General features: G+C 53.7%; 1 long non-coding RNA gene across 5 annotated transcripts; it reads right to left on the bottom strand.

The window, feature by feature from the left end:
* Positions 1 to 3,883: 3,883 nt before the first annotated feature.
* Positions 3,884 to 20,579, bottom strand: LOC116625994. Of its 5 annotated transcripts, none has more exons than XR_004298150.1 (7): positions 20,393 to 20,578; positions 15,728 to 15,906; positions 14,823 to 14,932; positions 14,554 to 14,689; positions 13,072 to 14,339; positions 12,725 to 12,872; positions 3,884 to 12,326 (listed from the first exon to the last, which is right to left on the bottom strand). It is a non-coding gene; the product is annotated as an uncharacterized LOC116625994 (long non-coding RNA). The 5 variants fall into 5 exon arrangements; XR_004298151.1 differs by having other exon boundaries at positions 13,062 to 14,339; positions 15,814 to 15,906; XR_004298152.1 differs by having other exon boundaries at positions 12,746 to 12,872; positions 15,814 to 15,906.
* Between the last annotated feature and the right edge of the window lie 1,511 nt (positions 20,580 to 22,090).

Genomic DNA, 22,090 nt, shown 5'->3' with positions numbered 1-22,090 from the left:
TGCCTGGGTGGCTCAGTTGGTTAAGCAACTGCCTTCAGCTCAGGTCATGATCCTGGAGTCCCAGGATCGAGTCCCGCATCGGGCTCCCTGCTCAGCAGGGAGTCTGCTTCTCCCTCTGACCCTCCTCCCTCTCATGCTCTCTGTCTCTCATTCTCTCTCTCGCAAATAAATAAAATCTTAAAAAAAAAAAATTAATTAAAAAATAAAAAATAAAAAATAAAGAAGCAAATACTAGAATCCAACAGAGATTTACCAAAAAAAAAAAAAAAAAAAGTGAAATAATGCTTCTCACTAAATTTATTTTGTTTTGAAAATAAAGTTATTTTTATAAATAATGTATTAGGGGCACCCGGGTGGGTAGGTGGGTTAAGTGACTGACTCTTGATCTCAACTCAGGTCTTGATCTCAGGGTTATAAGTTAAAGCCTACTTTAAAAAAAAAAAAAAAAAGAATGTGTTATTTACATTAGCATGCAATGAGCTTACTGTTATTTTTTCAATGAATGAATAAACAAGTCTTTTTTTTAAGATTTTATTTTTAAGTAATCTCTACACCCAACGTGGGGTTCAAACTCGTAACCCAGAGATCAAGAGTCACACGTTCCACTGACTCAGCCAGCCAGGCACCCCTAAACAATTCTTTTTAAAACACCTCAGCTTCTTTTTTTTTTCTTTTTTTATTATTATGTTATGTTAATCACCATACGTTACATCATTAGTTTTTTTTAACTGATTTTTTATTATTATGTTATGTTAATCACCATACATTACATCATTAGTTTTTGATGTAGTGTTCCATGATTCATTGTTTGCATATAACACCCAGTGCTAAATGCAGAATGTGCCCTCTTTAATACCCATCACCAGGCTAACCCATCCTCCCACCCCCTTCCCCTCTAGAACCCTCAGTTTGTTTTTCAGAGTCCATTGTCTCTCATGGTTCATCTCTCCCTCTGATTCCCCCCCCTTCATTCTTCCCCTCCTGCTATCTTCTTCTTCTTCTTTTAACATATAATGTATTATTTGCTTCAGAGGTACAGATCTGTGATTCAATTGTCTTGTACAATTCACAGCGCTCACCATAGCACATACCCTCCCCAATGTCTATCACCCAGCCACCCCATCCCTCCCACCCCCCACCACTCCAGCAACCCTCAGTTTGTTTCCTGAAATTAAGAATTCCTCATATCAGTGAGGTCATATGATACATGTCTTTCTCTGATTGACTTATTTCTCTCAGCATAATACCCTCCAGTTCCATCCACGTCGTTGCAAATGGCAAGATCTCATTCCTTTTGATGGCTGCATAATATTCCATTGTGTATATATACCACATCTTCTTTATCCATTCATCTGTCGATGGACATCTTGGCTCTTTCCACAGTTTGGCTATTGTGGACATTGCTGCTATAAACATCGGGGTGCATGTACCCCTTCGGATCCCTACATTTGTATCTTTGGGGTAAATACCCAGTAGTGCAATTGCTGGATCATACGGTAGCTCTATTTTCAACTTTTTGAGGAACCTCCATACTGTTTTCCAGAGTGGCTGCACCAGCTTGCATTCCCACCAACAGTGTAGGAGAGTTCCCCTTTCTCCGCATCCTCACCAACATCTGTCATTTCCTGACTTGTTAATTTTAGCCATTCTGACTGGTGATACACCTCAGCTTCTGTTCTAACGGTAGACTTTCTTTACACCGATTCTTCTCTCCTGTTCCTCCTGCTCGCTGCGAGGTGTTCCCTGTCCCCAGAGAGCTGGGCACAGTTTGTGATTCCCTATATATGGACTCATGTACTGTCTCCCCTGTTCTGGGAGCTCCACAGGGGTGAGGATGATGCCTGCCTGCTTCGTGGCTATACCCTGGGCACCCAGCATCGTGCTTGGCACTGAGTCGGGGGTCAAGAACATTTTTTGGAATGAATGAAACAGGGAGCTAGTTGAGCCTTTCGAATGGTCAGTGCCCACCCCACCTGGGGAGCAACCATTTACTATATGGTAAGAGTATAAAAGGGTCCCGAGACCAGAATGTTTGAGAAGTGATAGAGTAACTACAGATGGAGTAGTCAAGGGGGAGACTTCTCTGCGGAGGTGACATTCTGCTGAGACCCGAGCCCCAAGGGCCACAGAGAAGTCAACAGTGTGAAAAGCAGAGAGACATACGTCCCAGGCAAAGGGAACGGGAAGTGCAGAAATCCTTGGGAGAACAAGGTAGGTGGGCTAGAGGGACAGAAAGGTGGTGGCCTGGCTTCCCAGAGTCTAGGACAGTGCCCAGTGTATAGGAAGGACCCAGTGAATGGTTTCTGGGTGAAGAGTGGGGGAAGGAGAAAGGAAAAAAGGAGCTGGGAAGACACCAGCCAGTGTCTGGAAGCCTCCAGGAGGGTAGGAGGAAGTTGTCTTCTGGTTAGGCATCTTCTAATCCTTCGAGGACAGGAGGGCCTTACAGGTCCCCTCAGTGGACTTGTTTCTTTTATAGAAGACACTGAAGGCCAGGGAGAGAAACAACTCCTCAAGATCACCGAGATAGGACAGCCATGGAATTAAAACCGGAAGCCAAGACTGCTTGTCTTGGGCAAGTGTCCTTTTGGGTTATATAAGGTGCAGGACATATCAAGAACTCTGTGTGGGGCTGGGGGTGGGGGTGGCGTGTGTGCAAGTTCAGCCCTGGAGTGCTGTTCTGGCCACGGTCCCCCTGCTTCTGCCTCCTCCCACTTCAGGCTCCTCTCATCCCCAGCCCCGTGTCCAGAGCTTCTGCAAGACCCCTGAGCTCTACCCCTCCTCCATCCTTGACCAAAAGGAGGGACTTGCCTCTCCTGGGTCTCAAGTTCTTCCAAGCCTGGGAGTTCCTGATTCTTCTTAGTACACCATGAGCAGTGCAAGCCAGCCTCTACCTTGTGGCTCAGGCTGTAACCTCTTCTGGAGTGCCCACCCTGCCCTGCCCACCATCCATATCCCCATCTCCACTAGAACCAGTCTGATGAATCTTGGAGGAGCCATTCTGAAATATTCTGCACTGCCATGGCTATTTTATCTCAATTGATTGATTTTTCCCATCTTTCAAGGCTTCCCTCATATGTCACCTCTTCCAGGAAGCCTCCCTCTACTGCCCACCCTCACCTCACACCCCCTGACCTCTTCTGTGACAGGTCCCTTGGTGTCTGTCCCACCATCTGGTGCTAACTTAGAATGAGATGTCAGGGGAACACTTGTGAGGCATTGGGCTCTGTCTCAGCTCTGCGAGAACACTCCCTTGGGACATCCCATCAGGTGAGAGTGCTGTCCCCATTCTACAGAACAGGTGGAGACTCAGAGAAGACGAGTTCATCTCCAAGGTCTCACAGCGGGTAAGTACAAAGCTGGGATTCAGAAGGAGGTTTGTTGGGAATCTCAATCCTAGGGCTGACTCCAAGTTTTTAAAGATACTCTGAGAGACTGCTCCCAGCTGCCTAGAAGACTGTTTTGAGAGAGATCCTGAAGATGCGTCCAGGTTCCCAAAGAGAGATAGGTGATCGACTAGCAATGTCTGCCACGGTAGCTGCAATGGAGAGCAGTAATGTGTGTGCCATGTATTTGCCAGCCTTTTACCCATACCCTAAACTCTTTCTCCTTTTTTTCTGTCTCCAAGGAATTCTTTGCTCCCAACAATAAGAACCCAGATTTTCTCTGGAGCACTGTCTGAGGCAAAAATTAGGCTATTCTTTTTTTTTTTTTTTTTAAGATTTTTTATTTATTTGACAGAGAGAGACATAGAGAGAGAGGGAACACAAGCAGGGGGAGTGGGAGAGGGAGAAGCAGGCTTCCCGCCAAGCAGGGAGCCCGATGCGGGGCTCGATCCCAGGACCCTGGGATCATGACCTGAGCCGAAGGCAGACGCTTAACAACTGAGCCACCCAGGCACCCCAGGCTATTCTTTAAAATATCGTTAGTGGTGATGGTTACGCAACAATGTGAAAGTATTTAATGTCACTGACTTGTAACACTCAAAATGGTTAAGATGATAAATTTTATCTTGTGTGTATTTTCCCCACAATGGAAAATAAAGAGAAATGCCCCCATCATGTTGACTTCTAAGGTCAGAGTCTTGAGAAAAGGCTGAGAACCCACTCAAGCTCCTCGAAAATGCCACGGGCTCCGCCCCCCCCCCAACTACATAGGCATCCCTCCTGCCTCTTAAGCAACAGTCATCCTCTGGGTGTAAGTCAGTTTTTAATATCAAAGTGGCATTTACACGGAAGCTACATTCATCAGTAAAAACAAAGAGCCAAGTTCACACTCCATTGCTGGATCCATGTAAAAATCTGGTCTTTAATCTGTAGCAGAGGATCTATCCCCACATGCAGCATCCCCACACAGAAAGTGTCTTCTCTGGTTAAAGTAAAACAGTGGGTCCCTGGACAGACTCTCAAGAAGGATCTTTGGGATCCTTTGTTGGGATGGGACCAGTTCCCCACCCCAGGCATCCCCTGAGCGCAGTATGCCACCAATCCCCCAGCTCATACGGTCCCCCTCTCAACGAGTTTGATGTTCAGTGGACTTGACCCCAGAGTGAACATCAAAGGCCTGAGTCGAGGAGGGGTAAACAGACTGCGCCTACTTGGGGTCGGCTTCCTTTGGTATTAAGTCAAGGACACACATATGTGCACACATGGACACACACTCACACACACACTCGCACGCAGAATCCTGGACTCTCACCACCATCATCTGTCTTAAAGGTGGCCTAGTCCCTCTTCTTCTGCCTCCAGAAGAGTTGTTCCCTGCCATGACACATTTTTCCCTTCCTGGGACCAGGCTCTGCCTCTCAGAAGCTTATTCCACATGTGTGTGTCCCCCTGGCAGCCACGCAGGACAGGTGAGATTTTCCTGCAGACTTGCAGCCCGTGAGCACATCCCCTCAGAGCTTCTCCGGCAGCCGCATACCCCCCAGGGGCTGCGGTTACCCCCTTTCAGGGCTGGTTAGGGATCCTGTTTATCTCACGATAGATTTTAGAGTCCCTTAGCTTTAGGTTCTTATCACTTGTCTAAAATTGACCAGAACTCATTATAAGCTCCTCAGAATTCCATCTGGGCTGAAATGGCCAAACTGTCAGCCTGAAACTTAAATCCAACCCTTCCCCTCCTCAGGTCACATCCATAGCTCCCCATTGCCCTTAGGACAAACCCCAAACTCCCTGGCAACATGGCCTGGTGCTTGTCCATTTCCCATCTGTCTCCAGCTACATTCCCCCATGAACCTTCCAGAACCTCTTCGACCCTCTCTGATGCCCAGAACTCTGTGTCTGCCATTCCCACTACCTGGAACTCAGCCCCGCCACAACCAACCGGCTTAGGTGTCTCCCATTCAGAAAGCCTGCCTGCCTGCCTACACTCCACTCTACCCCGCACCCACCGGATACACCAGCATGAAATGTCCTGAAGAGCAGAAGGTTCAATCAGCACTCCTCCCCAACGCCGAGCACCACGCCTGGCATGAACTAGGTGCGTAGCAACCTTGCCCGCCTTCTGGGTGCTTCCACAGCCCCGCCCAGCCCTAGCCCAACATCCGTCTCACTGCATTACCCGTTAACTTCTCCATCTCCCCCACTGAGTTATACAAGCATCAGATGGAAGGGCCCGTAGGTGGGTCCCAGCACCCAGAGCAGTGCTGGGCACACGGTAGGTCCTCAGCAACATCAGATCTTTGTAGTTGAATAAAGAGAATTTCTGGGAATGCCAAGTGCCTGAGCTTCGCGCTTCGCGTGAAATGGGTGAGGCGGCCACTAGAGGGCAGCAGAGAGGTGCTCCCCCACTGCCGCTCCATCCACCCAGACCCGGGTCCCTGTGAGGACCCTGGCGGCTTCCCCAAGCCCTTCCTGATGCATTCTCCTCTCTTGTTCCCTTTGCAGCTCAGGCCTCCCTTCAGGCCCCACTGCCAGCTCCACTAGATTTGCTCCGAGCCCATGGCTGTCAGAGAAGCTCTTGGCCCCAGACCAGTGCTCAATGACCCAAGCAACCTGCCTGCAAATCTCCAGGCCAGCCTCTGACCCTGTCTTTGAGCTGATCCAATCCTCCAAGCCCTGCCATGAACTACCCTCTCCCACAGAACCGGACTACCAGGCTGGGCCAGCAAAATGGTCCCTCTTCCCATCCCTGTCTCAACCTGATGCTACCTTTTACCCCCATCCAGGATCCCCTGGCCCTGAGGCTCTCCTCTGCTCCCAAAGGACCCTCCCCCAGCCCTGAAGCAATCCAAACTCCCTTCCAGCCAAACTCACATCTCAGTGCATACACTGCGTAAAACACGGAAGAGGAAGCTGAGCTAATTTACACTAAGGTGTAAATGGGTGATGGAATCTGAACCCTTCTAAATATTCAGATCTAAAGCTTCATGTCCTGGGACTTCCAAAACCCTAAAGTCCCCAAATCAAGGAGTCTAGGTCCTGGCCTGGTGACCGACGATTCCATGCATAATGGCATATCCTCTGTACACACCAGACAGGTGTTTTGTTGTCCACAAGAGTTTCATCCACCTGTTTGGACTATGGCAGCTATAAGGTTATTAAAAAGAACCAAAACCCAAATGCAGATTATTAGAGGTTGATGGGATATGTCCAGTGGCTAAAACCCCGGACGGCTGACTAGGCTTCTGACCCCAGCCTCGGTGGGTACCACTCTGCGCACGCCTGGGCCACACCCCTGCCCTAGCACCTCCTTTAGAATCCTTCGATCTTTACTGACTACAGATAGCTCTGACCAGAGCAGACACCAAGTCCCGCACTACCAGCTACACCCCTGCCTGGGTTAGTCAGTTTCCAGACCTGCGTTAGCCCCATCCCAGCCATGCCGACATCCAAGCTCTTAATAGTAACAGTAACAAGGAGTGTTAGACCTGTTGTTAGTCAGAAAGAAATCCACAAGCCGTTAGTTTCCGCTGAAAGGAACAGACCAAGAGGGCAGGAGTTAGTCAAGGTGAAGGAGAGGTTAATTAAGAGCCGGTCAGAGCCAGGCCGGGAGCCTGGCGCCCCCAGATGGGCAGGGTTGGCTGTTAGTGGGCAGCCCCCAAGGGGCAGCCAGGGCGAGGCAGGGATTAGCTGGGTGAGAGCAAGAGTTAGTGCCAAGGAGCCAGAGATTAGCCCACAGAGACAGACCAAGGTGCCTACTGGAGGTGAGGCATAAAATCACCCCCAGGTGTGGCCCTGGCTTAGCGGCTGGCGGGCTCTGGGGAAGGCAAGCTGGGGCAGGGCCATGGGTGGAAACAGGACAGGGAGCCGGGGATGAATTTCTGGCTGGCCTGAGGGACTGCAGGACCCGGTGGGGCCCTGGGGTTCATGTCTTGCTTCCTACTTCCTCCCCCTGCGAACCACTGAACACAGGGTAGGTCTGTTTTCTTCCCTGCTTTCCCAAGCTTCTTGATGTGGACAGCACTTCTCGATGATTTCCGGTGTGAAAAAAGGGCTCATATTTCCTTCCGGTATGGGGAACTCAGCTGTACCATCTTCAGGGAGGGGAAGGGCCCCTCTAGCCAACTGCTGTTGTAGGAAGGGCCCTTCTCACTGATCTCTTGGCCTTTCCTTCTCATGCCTAGTGATAGGGTGAGAAGCCCCTCTCTTACTGACTTCTGACTTCCGGTGTAAGAAATGCCCCTCTGGCCGACTTCCTGTACTAAATGCTCCACTCAGTGATTCCCAGTGTGGCAAAGATCCCTTTCGTTGACTTCCTATGCAGGGAACCCTCTTACTGACTTCTGGCGTGGGCCATGCCCCCCTCCGCTGACTTCCGGGGCGGGACACGCCCCCTCTGACTTCTTGTGTAGGACATTCCTCTACCGGCCGCTCTCCGATGGAGTCAATTCCGGCCTCGTTTCCCTCCAAAGAAGGACACACAGGCCCCTTCTCTCTGCCCCTTGGCTGGGAAGAGCCCAGTGTTCCATGCTCTAGACCCACAGGCCTCCACACTCACACCCCAGAGGTCTCCCTGGTCCCGCCCACTCCCAGTGGCCGCCAGACTCTGGCACAGAGGGGAGATGCTCGCGCTCGGAGGCCGGCCTCCTACATCCGCATGACCGCCTCCTCCTCTGGGCCACTGGTGTGGTTCATAGGGCCGTCCCCTGCCTTAGACCTGGCCCCCAGTGGACTCTGAACTCACAGCCAATCGGGGCAGCAAAGTGGGGCACCTGTCTGCAGGACCAGCCCCCAGGAACTCTGCTTGCCAAAAGGAGGGGTGCCCAGAGCTCGGCAGGGCTGGGGTTAGTAAGAAGAGAAAACGAGGTTAGTAGGGGCTGGGTTAGTAAGTCAGAGCACAGCACCAGCGGACGGGGGCACCTCAGCGGACACACACAGGAGTCACTAGGAGAAAAGGAAGAACACACACGGGTCCATTAGTTGGTTAAGGGATGGGCGGGGTGCAGTTGAGGCACCCCCAGGTTAGACAGGTTAGTAATCGAACAAAATAGCTGCCTACGGAAAAGAAAGCTCGGAACGAGGAAGAATGTGGGGGAAGACAGGGTTCAAAGCGAGTGTCTGGCCCCAGGCAGAAGGGTCTGTGTGCAGAACACCCAGAGGGACTAGGGCCGAGGCAGGGGACGTGATCAACCAGGTTTTCTGGGCTTCCCACCCCTACCCTCGCCCTTTTTTTTTTTTTTTTAAGTATCTGCCATGTGTCAAGAACTTTATATTCATGAGAATCCTCACTGCAGCCTGTGAGGTGAGGATCATAGTCCCGCTCTGCTGCTGAGGAAACGGGTTCAGAGAGGTTAGGGGACTTGCTCAAAACGCTTAGCAGGAAGTGGCAGAGTTGGCGAGCCCTGCTTGCGTGCCCTGTCCTGGAATGTGGGTCTGCACAGAGACCCCAGGCCACGGGCAGGGCCTTCTGGAGCACCGTCTGCCCCCACGTCCCAGCCCCTTGAAAGGCCCACGAGCTGCAAGGTTAGTAGGGTCTAGCTGCAGGGGGTTAGTAGGGCATGCTCGGGCCTGGTTAGTGGGTTAGTTGGTTGGCGGAAGGCCAGGCACCTCGTCACACGCCACAGCGTCCCGGCCGAGCCCTGAGTTAGTAGGTTAATCACACCATGCAACACTGCCCGGGCCCCTCAGCGGCAGCTCCGGAGGCCTCGCGTCCCCACCAGCCAGGGGGCGGGGCCTGACCAGGGCAGGGGGTCCGCCTCTACGCTCCTCAGCCCCACCAGAATCAAGCCTATCCCGTGGACCCCGCCTCAGAGCGTTTTTGCTTCCTGATTTCTCGGCAGTGGGCTTCAAGGGCCCTCCCCCTAAACACTTCTTCAGTTCCCCTAAAAATAGACCCTGCTGGTCCTGGCCGGAAACCCCCGCCTGGTTCTGGTCAGCCCCTTCCCAGAAGGCTGGATCCTGTCACACTCAGGCACGCACGCACACACACGCACACACGCCAGCATCTTCCCACAAAAGGGTTGATGCCCCAGTGGCCTCAAGTCCAGAGGTGCCATGTCCCGTGGACATCTCCTCCACCACGTGCCAGGCTTCCGGCCACTCCGACCACTGGCCTGCCTCCCTCCCTCGCCTCCCGCCACACCAAAACTGCATAGAGCTCACCTGACTCCTGGAACCGAGTTCCAACTCCCCGGCCCCTCCTGGTCTGCTGCCTTTCCAGCCCCTGCTACAAAGCCCCTGAGTGTGTAGGGCTGTGTCATCTCCTATCCCCGCTGTGGTTTCTCCACAGAAGCCCCACCCGATGGCCCCCTCAGTTCTAAATGATGCCCCATAAGAAAAGGGCTCTGTTGCCATAAAAGTGGAGAACACTTAATCCTGTCTGTCCTTGAGTACTCACAATTCCCATTGGCACTTTAAAGGCTCTGATAAGTCCTGCATTTTAGAAACTGGTTAAATTCGAACTCACTTTTTTTTTTTTTTAAGAGCAATGACACCTCCTAGGACTTACTTGGGGACTCTCTTCCAGGGACCTGGAAGCTGTCAGCTAAGCCACATCTTTTTCATCCTTCAAGGCCCTGGTTGGTTCAGCCTTGCTGGGAAGCCTGTCCAGGTCATTCTGGGACCTTACTCCCACCCCCAAGCACTCAGAACCTGTGCCTCAGTGGACTCTTCTCTGCTCCCTTCTCCAATGCTCCAGTTCCAAATGCTTGGCCGTGCCATCCTGAAGGTTTCAGTCATGGCCAGAGTTTCCCCTATATCCCCTCTGCAGGCAACCAGCACAGGAAGGGGCCCACAGTAAGTGCTCACTCCTGATGAGAGGGTACCCCAGGAGGCATTTGGAGCTACACGGGAGGCAATAAGTGCAGCCACCTCCCCAAGCTGATTCGAGATGGATATTAAGAAAACAGGCAGGGGAAGTGCCTCTGGATCAGAAGATGCTGAGTTGGTTCCAGAGCACCGAAAATAGATAAGCCCTAAATCTCAACCCCCAAAGGGATGGGAGCGTTTCGTGAGCAGCCTGCCAGGAGCCTGGCAGTGTGCAGGCATGCGCCTTCACGGACTCCTCCCTGCGCCCCCCAGGCGAGCAGATGGCTCCTATTCCAGATCAGACATCGGACTCACAGAGGTGAGGTGACTTGCCCAATGTTGTGCAGCGGGGGACACACCCTCAGGCTCCGAAGTCCAGGCCCTTCCCAGGACATCCTTCTCCTGGGGTGCTGCCCTGGTCCAGCCAGTTCCATGTGTCCCTAAAGCACCGGGACCATCCTAGCGCGGTGCCTCCCACTCTGAGTCCCTACTTCCCGAACCTCTGCTCTCCCTTGCTCTCCCCATGGCTGTGGGGCTGGTGAGGGAAAGATGACTCCTGCTTTCCACATTTGTGGTGACCATCTGTGTGGACTAGATCGCATCCCCCCAAATTCATAGGTTGCAGCCATCACCCCAATGCGACCGTATTTGGGGACGGGACTTTTTACAGAGGAAATTAAGGCTCAACGAGGCCCTAAGAGTGGGACCCTTCTCCGATAGGACTGGCATCCTTAGAAAAAGAGGAAGAGACACCAGATCGGTCCCTCCTCCTCCCTCCCCCACTAAGTGCGCACAGAGAAAAGGCCGGGTGAGGACACAGCGAGAAGGTGACCATCTACAAGCCGACGAGAGAGGCTCAGGAGAAATCACCCCTCACTCGAACCTGGATCTTGAACTTCCAGCTACAAGAACTATGAAAAAACACATTTCTGCTATTTAAGCCCCCCTCCAGGGCTGTGGTCTGCTGTTAGGGCAGCTCAAGCTAATTCAGGCTCCCTCCCCCGGCCCAGGAAGAGAACACCCAGCTTTTAAACTTGCCTACGGAAGCCCACGGGCTGCTCCTGGGCAAGCACTGGAAACCCCTGCCCCCCAGCAGGGCTGGACTGAATGGAGAATGGAGATGGGCACAGGGAGGTGAATGTGCAGCCGTGTGACAGGGGAGGGCTGCCTGTGCCTGGGGCCTGTCCTGCCTGCCTAGCCCCCCAAGGACAGAATCAAGGATCCATGCAACAGGGAGCAGAGATCTGAGGTCCAGCTGGGGTGACCTGACCCCTCGAGCCTGGGAATAGGCTGGATCCAGGCTCTTCCCTTTGGACAGTGGGAACAGGGCCCAGTTTCTGTCTCCCTCTGGCAAGCTCCCCTGGCCTGGGCCTCCTCATCTCTCGCAAACCCTCCCCTTTCAGGATAGCACACCTTCTGCCCCTCCAGCTGTCCCCCAGAACTTGACCACACTGGGGGAAAGCCCGGGCTCCTCCCAGACCCTGACTGCCTCCTCCGTGTGACCATCAGGCAGAGGAGAAGCACAGAAAAGCCTCATCCAAAAAGCACCCACAAAAATGAGAATCGCTCAAGGCAAACGGCGCAAGACAGACTCCAGCCGACGGAGACCACGATGCTGTGTCTGCCCTCCCTCCCCCTAGGCAGCTCCACCCTGACTCCCATCCCTGTGGTCCCGCCCCGTCCTGGAGGGTCCTTCGGGACCCAGCCTTGGTAAGGGTGCCGTCAGCGGGGCCTTGGCCCAGGTGGAGCTCTGGCTGGCCCGAGCAGGGCTGCAGAGAGCAATCAGGTCGGCACAGGGTCAAGAAGTAGCCTCCAGGCACAGACAGTAAGGTCCAACAGGCGGGGTCCAGCTGGACACAGAGGGGCGGTGGGCTGCCGGCCTCCCTCACACCCCTCCCTCAAGCTGCCCTCCAGAGCCAGGGCCTGTCCTCAGCTGAGTGCCAACCAGGAGGGTCCTTTATCCACAGGAGGCTCCATCTTAGCAGTTGGGAAAGATGAGGTCTTTGGGGGAATGGTCCAGAGTTCCAGAAAACCACCAAAGGCTGCTCCCTGTGCCCCTGTGGCCAGAGACCAGAGTCACCAGGGCTCCAAAGAGAAGACCGGGCCAGGAGTCCTGGGGATGCGGCCAGGCAGAGCCACCTGGGGGAAATGCAGCAGGTTAGGATGAGGGCACAGCTTCCATCCCCAGCATCCCACACCCCCCAACCTAAACCTACATCTGAGGGGGGACACCGTCAGAGACCCTCAGTCTCCCTAGACAGGGTGGGGATAAGGGCTTTAGACACTAATGACTTTTAGAAGAAACTCAGGAATAGTTTCTCCACCCTGGCGGGGCTAGCTCAGGGGACAGAAAAGCAATTAAGAGGAGCCGGGAGCAAGGCCAAGGGCATCATGGGCAGAAAGGGGGCAGGGTTCAGGTGGGCAAAAAGAGCCTTCAGAGTCCCCAGGAGGCTTGGATTCCCTTTACAACATTCCCACGGAGGGGACTTCTGCACCACCCTCCCTCAGTACACACACACACACACACACATGCACACCTCCCAGGACGGGGAGCTCACTTCTTCGCTGAGACTGCGATAAAGCATATTCTCGTGTGAAGATCTGAGAGGGTGGAACCGTGTCTCTGGTGTTCACCTCTGGATCCCCAGGGTCTAGCTCGGAGAAGGTGCTTGGTCCGTGTTTGTGCTGAATGAAGGAACGTACCGAAAGGTCTGCCGTAACCCACCCACGGTGGCCTTGATTCGGTCCCGCACACCCCCACAAGACCACGCGAGCAAGCCTTCCAGCCACTGGGCTCCCCAAACTTCCTAGCGGGGGGGAACGATCATCCCCCATAAAACTAAGCTCAGTACCGCTTCCTTCCCCCGTGCTTACCCAGGCGTACCTGGCAGCGCCCAGCCAACACGTGGGCAGTCAAGGCCCAGCTCCCAGCTCCTTTCCCATGCAGAACCCATCCTGGAAGACAAAAGAGCGAACCACACCGCAGGAGAAAACTGTACCGAGACCCCCTCCCCAGGCCCTGGCCTGGCCAGAAGTCTCTGCTAACAAGAAGCCCCCCCACCCCCGGGGCCAGAGAGGCTGGGCCCAGGCATACTCCCCTCTGCTCCCCTTCCTCCCATCCCAGAAGGTCCTCGGGATAAGGGGGGCTCCCTCACCCACCTCCTTGTTCCCCAACAACAGCAGAAAGGGCCCCAGGACAAAGGAAGACAAATTCAGCTCGGCAACAGCTGAGTGGAAGCAGTGAACAGAGTCAGGAATCCAGAGTTCTGATCCAGCTTTGCCATCCTGTGTAGCCCTGGGAAGTCTGTCCCTCTCTCTCTTTCTCTCTCTCTGTGCCCTGGGATCCTTCCAGCCCTGCATTCACCCAGAGTGCACAATACTAACCCACGTGTGAGGCAGTGGAGAGGAAATAGGGGCGCCCTACAGCTCAGCCTTGGATACTTTTCTAACCCCATCAAATGCCTGCGAATCCTGACCCAGAATCCTCTCTCGGTTTTGCTTCTGGTAACAGCTAAGCTATCTTCATCGGCTGGCAGAGCTGGGCCAGGAAAGTCAGGGCGCCTGTCAGTGTGTGTTCAGAGCTTGCTCTGGGTACCTGGGACGCAGGGCACTGGTCCAGATCTGGAGGAAAGAATGTGGCCCTAGAGTCACGGTGCCGGCGTCCCCGTTCCACTGCCAGGTAAAGGAGCCCTGGGCCAAGTTTTATGAATACGATGACAAAGGGCCAGCACTGACAAGAGCCACCAGGAGTCCCCAGTCCCCTCCTGACTCCTTCTGACACCAGATCTACAGGTTCTCGAGATGAGGTCATTAAACTCAAGTCAAGTTCCTGATGGTGGAGGTGACAACATTCTAACCTCCATGCCAAAAGAGGGGTGTGACGATCACCCTCTCTGGGGCCCCATGAAATGGGGACAAGGTCTTTGTGACCTACCGGGCTAGAAAAGCTGATCACCCACTTCCCCTCCCACGTGGGGATTCTGAGGTTCTACACTTTCTTGCCAGACCGACAGAGGGCAGGCGGGTAGGCTGCAGGCTGGTAAGTTGGAATACTTATCTGCAAGACTGCTTCCATGGGAGGGTGGTCAGGAATGTTCAGGAAGAATTCGGAAATCCCCTTCTCTCTCCTCTGTCCCAGGGCCTTGCTGTCCTCTGTAAATAGACCCTGGACTGCTCAGAGGAGCATGGCTTGCCACAATGGCCCTTCCCCTGGCTCTGTGGACCCCGATATCGATAAGGCAATGAAGGTTTCGAGGGAAACGTCAACCCCTGGGTCAAGCAGCAGCTGTCTAGGAGGGTAGACAGGAAGGCAGGGGTGTTATGCACAGACAAACAGGTGAGACTATGGCTCCCCAGCCCCACGTACCCGATGTGCAACTCAATGTTCATTGTTCTCCAAGGTTTAGCCAGGGCCTGGCACAGGGTGAGTGCTCCCAAAATTGTCTTCACCCGTTGAGAAAAACTCTGTGTAACACCGATGTCCCAGAAACAGGATATGCCTCCTGGAATGGGGGTACATTTACCCCAGTAACACAGATCAAATTAAAATCCTGTCCTCGTGGATAGATAAGCAAACAGTCGTACGTTCGTATAATGAAAGCTACGCCTCAGTATAAAGGAACAAACGATTGTTACATTACGACTTGGAGGAACCTCGAAGATATAATACGGAGTGAAAGAAGCCATGTACAAGAGACCACATGCTGTCTGACTCCATGTACGTGAAATGTCCAGAAAAGGCAAACCTACAGAGACAGAAAGAAGATTAGTGGTCATCTGGAATCAAGAGTGGGGTGGTGGAGATGAGCAGTAAGTGGGTGTGGGGAGACCTTACTGGGGAAGTGGAAATATCCTAAAATGGATTTATAACAGCGGGTGCACAACTTGGTACATTTGCTAAAAATCATCAAACTGTGCACTTGAAATGAAGGTTATGACATTTACACCAAGCTTCCATAAAGTCAGACCCAAAAAAGGATTGAACTACTGATCCATGCCATAACAAGTATGAACCTCAAAACATTATCCTTAGCAAAAGAAGCCAAACACAAAAGATTTCATATTAATGGAACTTTAGAAAACCCAAGTCTAGTTTCTAGGCATAGAAAGCAGATCACTGGTACCCTGGGCCTGGGGCTGGGGCCAGGAAGGGATTGACAGTGAAGGGACATAGGGGAATATTTTGGGGTGCTGAAAATGTTCTAGATGTGGATTGTGGTGATGGTTACGCAGATGTCCACATCTGGCAAAAACACATTGATTGAAATGTATGCTTTGAATGGGTGCATTTTGTTGTTATATAAATCATAACTCGATAATGTTATTTTTCAAAACTCCTTTAGAGGTAATGACAGAGGATAAAAATCGAGAAGATCCAGATCAAAGGTCAGACAGAGACCTCCGTGTGGCCCCAGGACCTTGGCGTCTAAGCTCCCACTTAACCCCCACGGACCCCCCACTGCAAGCCAAGGTCAGGGGCCCCAGCAGGGAAGCTCTGCTTGAGGGATTGGACCCCAGAGGATTCTAGAGGTCCCTCCTACCTCTGAAATTCAGGGGGTTTCCACCCAAATGGATGGCATAACATGACGCTGGTGTCTGTTACCCCAGGGGTGCACAGAAGGGTCACCTTGGTTCCTCCTTTGATGCCCTTAGGGTCATGGTGGTCACGTTGACATGTCTGGAACCCCATGGGTGGGCAGGGAGATACGTCCAGCTGTCACTAAGAGAGAAATAAAGAAGAGTAGGGGAATAAGTATGTACCCATGGGTACACGGGAGAGGAGATGCCAGGGTCAAGCCAAAACGGATATCCTCAGATGCAGATCAGAAGCAAAACAGGAGAGGCACCTGGGTGGCTCAGTCGGTGAAGCGTCGAACTCTTGGTTTCGGCTCAGGTCATGATCTCGGGGTCCTGGAATCCAGCCCTGAGTTGAGTGGGGCTCCGCGCTCAGCGGGGAGTCTGCTCCTCCCCTTCTCCCTCTCCCTCTGCCCCTCCCCCCACTCATTCTCTCTTTCTCTCAAAATAAATAAAAAAATAAAATCTTCAAAAAAAAAAAAAAAGGAAAGAAAACAGGCCGGCGCCAACCTAAACATCCTAACGCATTGGACAGGACGTGGTTTGGAAGGCACGGGCTGCGTCCTGCTGCGCCACACCGAGCCAAGTGCACCACGGCCCTGGGCCTGTGTTCTTACCCACGAAATGGGCTAATAACGGTGCCCACGTCACGGAGCTGCCGTGAGGATCACATGGGATGATAAATACTACCTATTAGCGCGCATGCTATTGTTTTCTTACACTGTTAGTACTACCATTGCACACACGCCTCATTAACACCATCGTGGGATATCCCTGTTCCCCCCAAACTCTGTGCCGTTCCTGGTAAGGGGGGGAAGACGGCTGCCCCGGGAAATATGCATTTGGTTGCATTTTAGGGCCCCTCTGGGTTCTTGGGTTTTTGTTTTTATTTCCCTGACTCTGGAATAAATTGCTGCTCAGAGAGCCGGCATACGGGAGATGTTGGCCTAAATTGCTCTGGATGAGTGAGTGCCGAGAAATAACGGGAACCTCCTGGGGATAAGGCGAGGGAGAGGCGCAAGAGCCGAGCTGAGGGAAACAGACGCATCTGCAGAGCTGTGGAAAGCCCCGTTTCTGGAAAAACCCAAACGGGCCACACACAAAAGAGGAGCTTTGAAATTCAAGTCGCCCTCACACAAGGGCCCCCCACCCCCCCACCCCCGAGCTGCAGGGGGAAGGAAGAGAGCCAAAGGAGGAGAACGACGGGAAACCAATGTGTATTGAGAACAGATGCTAACTGGGGGCACTTTCACCTACCTGTCAAAATAATAAACGGGGTTTTCTTGTCCCCATTTTACAGATGAGGACACGGTTTCGAGGTGTCTCGCTCCAACATCACCCAGCCAGAAAGTGGTGCAACTGGATTCTAAACAGGCTTGTCAATCCCCAAACGGGCGGAAGACTTGTGTTCAAATATGGGGTGGGGGTGACACGGGAGAAGACCCCGGGAAGGTACGTGCGTACTGCAAACACTGCATTCAGCAGCCTTAGTACTACTGTGGGGAAACTGGCCCACGATCGCTAAACCACGCCAGGTCCTTTGATTCCAGCTGCTTCCACAGTCTCGAGACAACTGATTAAGTTGACATTTAGGAGAGGAGGTGGTGGAGTGTAGTAGAGTTAAACACACGTTTCAGAGTCAGAGGGACCCAGGGTCAAGTCCTGACTCTCCTTCCAACTGGCTGTGTGATCCCGAGCTAATCACGCCACCTCGCTGAGCCTCCGTTTCTCAGCTGGAATGCCCAGTTCCCAGCCTTTCCATGGGGGTCTCCATGAGGCAGCACCCAGCAGAAGCCTGGTAAGGAGTCACGAAACTGTAGAGGCGATGGTTATCATTCATTATCTACTCCATACCCTTGAGGACACAATGGTTCAGTCTGTCCTTCCCTTCCATGACTCATCCAGCTTCCATAGGGGCCCACCTGGACCCCAAGGGCGGGGGGTGGGAGAAGGGGACACCTGCCTCATCTGATCTGATCAGCCTGGAGAGGGACCCAGAGACAGATGTCACTCTCAGCCTGCCTTTGCCTCTGCCCCCGTGTATCTCTGGCTATTGTTCTACAGAGATCCAGCTGACATACAAGCCAGGCCTCAGAGACTAGGGGAAGGATCCCCTAGGAACAAAGGACTAGCCTATAAGTTATTCACCAGCCCACTGAACTTACACAATGGACCCAGTGCCCCAGAAACACCCCCCGCCCTCTGCTCAAACAGCCCGAGGGTCACCCAGGAGAGGAACCAACAGCCCTAAGACAAATAAAAGCAAATAACTAGGGATCAATACAAGACTCAGGGGCCATGCAAGTGAACTCAGCCAGGACACAGTGTGCATACTAAGCAATAATATCTTTATTAGGCTCCTACTGGCTGCAGGCACTTTATACATACTGCTTCACAGCCTTTTAAGGCAGGGATTATGATTCCCACTCTGCAGATGAGCGGACTGAGGCTCAGAGGAGGGAAATTACTTCCTTACGGAAGCTGACCTAAAAAGTAGGTGACCTGGGCGGAAGCATGGATCAGATCCAGAGAAGGGACCTTAAAAGTGAAGATTTAAAAAAAAAAAAGGAAAACTGGCAGGTCCAACAAAAGGGAATGAGTAGAGTACGTCTTTTCCAACCTTTAACAATCATCATGCATTTTATTAAACGTATTAAATTCGTTTTTAAAATCACCCAAAATGACAAAATTCTCATTTTTAATGCAGGCATAGAGAGTGGGTCTCCTAAAGCTCGCGTAAGGAGTTACGGTTCTTTTTGGGCGCTCTGAAGACCAGCTCTCCCCCTCCCCCGCGGGGAGGAGTGGAGAGACAGGCCCCAAAAAAGCAACAAGAAGGATGCAGGGTAGATTTCAGAACCCTTCTCAACGGCAAGGGTCATCAAATAATCAAATGCAGGTGTGGCGGGGCATGTTATCTGGAAAATTCTCTCAACGTGAAATTAGTAAGAGTCAGTGCGGGATGAGTTCAATGCCACCCAAAGCTAGGCACTGGCAAAGTGTCCCGGAGGAAACCATTCTGCCCGGACTGCGACACGGTACGGCACTGCGGGGGTAGAGGTCGGGGTACTGTTCCCTCCACCGACGGTCTGACCACCTGCTTGCGGAGTGGGAGGAGGGGTCTGAGTAAACATCCAGATGCCCAGCCCCACCCCAGTCCTGCTGACTCATCCCCTGGCCACGTGACACGGACATCTGCATATTTGAAGCAACGCCCCTAAAGTCTGAGAACCGCTGTCCTCAGGTTTCCCTGTCTGTCAAGCGGAATTACTCATCCCCGCCTCCCCACCCCCCCACCCCCCACCAAACCCAGGCGATCGCTAAGCTCCCAGGTGCTCCCAAAGCGGAATGCGCTTTGGAAAGTAAAGCCCTGTGCCCAGAACCAGCGTTCTGCCCGGGGTTGGCGCTCAGTCTGGGGTCGGCACCGAGAAAAACAAAGCCTCTTCCCGCACGTTTTGTCGCCTTTCTCTCCCCGCACTACTGCCTCCCTCCCTACCCCCTTCCCCCAGCAGCAGGTGGGGGCGTTTTCCCCAGCGCGGCACTGCAGTGGGGTGTGCGCGCCAGCAATCCCCGCGCGCGCGGCAGCCGCTGGTCTGGGGCCTGGGGTGAGGGTAGGGAATCCAGGCCCCCCAGGCGTCCCCCTACAGAGTCCCAGAAGCAATTTCTCTAGCCCAGGACCCTCCGCGGAGGGGACAGGAGATCTGGCATCTCCCTCTTCAATTTCCAGCCTCTCTAGAGTATCCTTCTCCTAGAGGACGGAGAAGAGGTGGCAGGGGAGCTGGTGGGTTGAAGGCTCCCCAGACGCTTCTGGGGATATAAACTGGGCTTTAGACTCGTACATATCTGGATACAAAAATCACTGGATGTGTGACCTTGGACGTGTACCTAACCGTCTCCGGATCTGTGTCCTCATCTTTAAAATGGGGTTCTTACCGCCTCGTGGGACGGTTGTGGTAATGCGTGCGAAGCACTAAACATGTTGGCATAAAGTAAGCTCTCTATAAACTGATGTATTATTCTTATCGTTATCATTGCCATTACTCTTCTCAAGGAAGGTGGTTTTCCTGTCTTCCCCATCCCTTTGGACCCACCCAGCACGCCGCACATCTAGAATCTGAATCCCACCGATGGAACCTGGGCAGGTACTGAGCGGTGGGCTCGGGATGAGGGAAGAGGGGCTCAAGCACCCCACCCCCACCCCCAGTTTCGAGACCATACGGGCTCTGTCCCAGGCTTGGCCAGTGAGCTGCCAACCCGGTGGGCTGAGAAGGTCCGGGGTCCCCTCCCGTCTGGCTGGCAGCGGGGGGAGGGGGGGTGTGTGTGGAGGGTCTTTGTTCGCCCTCGGATCACGACTGAAGACCCCCACCCGCACTGGACTCCCAGCGCAGCCTCCCCTCGGTCCCCCAAGCCCCACCCAGGCCCAAGTCTTGGCCGCACCCGACAAGTGCGGGCGGCAGAAGCTCTCCATCCAGCAAATGAGGGGCACTCCGGGCAGCCTTTGCCATCCCCTGAACACACTGCATGGGACCCCGGGACCCACCCTCGACCCCGACCTCGGAGAACCGAGGCTGTTCGCGGCGCGAGGACCAGGACGCTTAGGGAGGGAGGGCTGTGAGCACGGGGCGGCGGCTTACCTCGGGTCCGCCGTTCTGCGGCGCGAGTGCAGAGGGCTCTTTGTGCCCGGGCTCACGGCGCAGAACTGGGGGAGCCCCTGCAAGCGCCTCCCCTCGCAAACTCCTCCCCGCACTCGTCCGCAGCCTCCCTCCCTCCGGTCCCCCGAGCACAGCCGGCGTAGTCTTTGTAAGCTGCTGCAGCGCCCATGAAATTTTAATGCGGGAGCTGCTGGCGGGCGGAGGCGCCCCACCCCCGGCCCGCTCGTCGGCCCCCCTCGCGCCTCCGCCGCCCCCCCCCCGGCTGCAAACCCCGCGGCCACCCCCGCCCCCTCCCCCCCGGGGGGTCCGGGCCCGCGAGCGGGGCAGGGGGGAGAGCGCGCCGCCACCCCCGCGGCACAAAGGGGCGAGCCGGGCCTTCCGCATCCCCGCCCGCGGCGCTGCCATGGCAACGCTTGCGCGGCTGGACTCCGCCCGGGGCGCGCGGACGGAGAGGTGCGCGCGACCGCGGGCCCGGGAACCCAAGCCCGGAGCCCCGCGTGATGGGAGGACCCAGGACACCGGTCCTGGAGCACCAGGTGCTTCACCCGCGTGGTCTCCGAGTATGCTTCTCAGTTAATCCTGCTAGATGTGTCCGCGCTTATGGTAGAGTCAAGACTCCAACCCCTGCCCATGGCTTCATGCCCTTGTGTGTGCTCCACCACCCCTCGGCCTAACCGCTTTTATAGGTTTGGGCTTTTATTTTTTGAACAGCCCTCTGCTTAGTACCTACTCCTCCGTAGAGTAGCGATGCTAGAAAACGGTCCTAGACCCGGAGCGTCAACATCACTTGGGAACTTGGGAGAAGTGCAAATTCTCAGGTCTCACCCCAGCGCTACTGGGTGGAAAACTTTGGGGTGGGGTCCGGAGACCTGTATTTGAGCAAACCCTCTAGGGGATTCTGATGCACATTCAAGCTTGCGCACCATTGTGCTAGACCGTTCCACTGGCCTCTCTAACCAGCCTGTCCTGGGGTTCAATTTCAGCTTTGTCCACGTCCCTTAGCAGATGACCTTGGACACAGTTTCTGAGACTCGGTTTCCTAGCCCATAAAGTAGAGGTAATGATGGAATCCACCTCATAGGGTTATGTGGATTAAATGTGGAAATGCGTGGGAGAGGCGTGCTTAGCACAGTGCCCGGCACTTAACAAAGGCTCAAAACACAATTTTTATTATTATAATGCTATGACATTCATTTAATTTTTACACTTCTGTGTATATCATTTATAATCTTCATTGCTCAGATAAGGACACTGAGACTCAGAGAAGCTCTGAGAGCTGCCCACAACCACAATAGGGGACCCCGGCGGGATCTGAACTGACCACTCCAGGTTCCAAGTTTACTGGTTGTCTTCCATATTGTCCATCTCTTCCTGGGACACCACCTCACCCCCGATTTGGTCTTCAGGAAATCCAAATCCCATTCAACAAACCTACAGCACTTCTCCAATGTGCCCAGCCCAAGGACATTGCAGGAACCCTAAAGATCCCAGGGGAGGTCCCAGATACTGCCCCCGCCCTAGCAGAGCTAGCAGTCCTGCCCAGGAAGTAGGACTCACGTGAAACAGCTAGAGAAAAGGCAAGATGGGGTGTGGTCACAGCATTGCCCAGAAGACACAGCCAAAATATTGCAATTACCAGCTCTACCACTTTCCCCTGGATCACCAGACCACAAACAAAAA

The sequence above is a fragment of the Phoca vitulina genome, unplaced genomic scaffold, assembly GCF_004348235.1.
Source record: "Phoca vitulina isolate PV1807 unplaced genomic scaffold, GSC_HSeal_1.0 scaffold82, whole genome shotgun sequence".
Lineage (NCBI taxonomy): Eukaryota > Metazoa > Chordata > Mammalia > Carnivora > Phocidae > Phoca > Phoca vitulina.
This window is presented reverse-complemented; position numbering and strand designations above follow the sequence as displayed.